Here is a 1,946-nt window from a genome sequence, read left to right on the forward strand (position 1 = left end):
GGGGGAGGGAGCGTTTTTTCACAGGCGCTCTCGTAATACCGTCCCCTCGGGTAATCCCATTAAGAATCCGACCCAACGAGTCGGACTCTTCGAATTTCGTCCTCCCCCCGTAGTCCGAAACCTGGAATATTGGAGCACACGAGAGCAGGGGCAGATCTCGCGATTGGCATTTCGCACGGGGGCCAGCTCGGTGCTCCGACGCGCGGCGGTAGGGGGGCCCTACCCCCCCTCCACGATAACTGTACAATCTTTCCGCGGCCACGGCACGGCGCGGGCTCGCGCGGGTTGCCGAGCGCGCGGCCGCAGTCGGGTCGAGGGGACTATACGTCGCGAATGGCGGTTATTTCGTTCCTCCGCGCGCCGCGTGATTGGCCTCGCGGCGCGGCGGCGGAGGTGGGGCGGGGCGGGGCGGCGGGCGCCGAGCCCGCCCGAGGCGCGCGGCCGGAGAGAGCCGATCTCGCGGGAGGCTCGCTCTGCTCGCGAAGAAAGGGGCACGCTTCAGTCGCCAGAGAGCGCTCCTCGTGTCGACTACGTGTCTCCGCGCAACTCCGTCGAGAGCCGCGGGCCGCGCGCACGCATCGGCCCGTGCGCGACGTCACGTAACTGCGCAATCGTGCTCGGCACGTCCTTCCAGGCCCCCGGTGGGCCACGCGCACCGTGTGCCTTTGACAGTCGCGCGTCTGTTTGGGCGGGAAACGCGGGCCGAGGCCCGGCGCGGTGCTTATTTACGCGGTGTCAGGGGCCGACTCCCCCACCGCAGATTCGACATATTGCTTGCGGGCCGTGTGCAATAACGCTTTTCTATGGAATTTCCTCATCGAGGCTGCGTTATCGCGTCTCTGCCGTGGGTGACGGTGTCTCGTGCGTGAGTGCGAGACGCGGAAAGCGAGAGAGAGAGAGAGAGAGACAGAGACAGACGTGCACACGCACGGACAAGCAAGGTTTGGGACGGAGAGATCGGCTGGCGTCACGGACGATCGCCGGCGAACGGCGGGCGACGAAATTCGCGCGGGATACGTCGCGGCACGCTCTCTCGCCGTCGCTCGCGTTACTCGCGCGCAAGTGCGGCGGCCGCGCGCGCGACGTTGCCGGATCTCGTCCGAGGGAGAATCGTCTCGCGTGTCGGCGAGGAGAGTCGAGGAGAGTGCGAACGGATACGGATACAGTGCTCGATCGGGGTACGCGATATCTCGCGGCGTCTTCGCCGCCGGGAGGTAGAAGGAGAGAGGATCGCTGCTCCGCGGTGGCCCCGCCAGGGCGGTGCGGCGGAGTTTGTTTTCGCCGCCGCGCTATCTCTGTCTGGCACATAGTAACCGTGTGCGCGCCCCCCCTCCACTCCCCCACCCCCGTGTGTTGCCAAGCGCGGCCGCTGTTTGCCCGTTCGCTGTGCGCGCGTCGTGCCCTGTGATCCGCGCTTTCCCGGACGGAGATCAAGCCGTGGATCGTCGTCGCCGTCGCGGAACGCCGCGCGGACCGCGAAGCTGCGCCCTGGTCAACGCTCGGCGGCGCGCGGCCATTATTCGAAATTCGGTGGGTCGCGCCACGGCTGGCGACGTTGCCACGTCTCGGTCGCGCGGTGCGTAGTGCCGCGATTATTTCAACGTCCCACGACGACGTCGACGGCGGCGGCAGCGGGGGACGCGGTTCCTGGAAGGAGTCATCGTCGTTCCCGCGTCACGGCCAATGCTAGAAGAAGCGGATCTCTTATCTCGCAGCGCGTGTCACGACTCGTGTCGATAGTGCGGTGAGGGAGAAAGAGAGCGACGGAGAAAGCGAGAAAGCAAGGACGGAGGGGGAGTAGGAAGAGACGGCGTGCGCGCTTATCTCTCGGACTTTTTTCCGCGCCCGCGGGACCTTCGCGCCGCTCGTGTGTTTCCGCGTTTGTGTACAGATCGCGAGAGCGGCAACGGCGCGCGAGCGTCAACGCTTGCCGTTGCGGAGCGCGA

The sequence above is a fragment of the Vollenhovia emeryi genome, unplaced genomic scaffold (genome assembly GCF_000949405.1).
Source record: "Vollenhovia emeryi isolate VEMERY1.0 unplaced genomic scaffold, V.emery_V1.0 DF939193.1, whole genome shotgun sequence".
Classification (NCBI taxonomy): Eukaryota; Metazoa; Arthropoda; class Insecta; order Hymenoptera; family Formicidae; genus Vollenhovia; species Vollenhovia emeryi.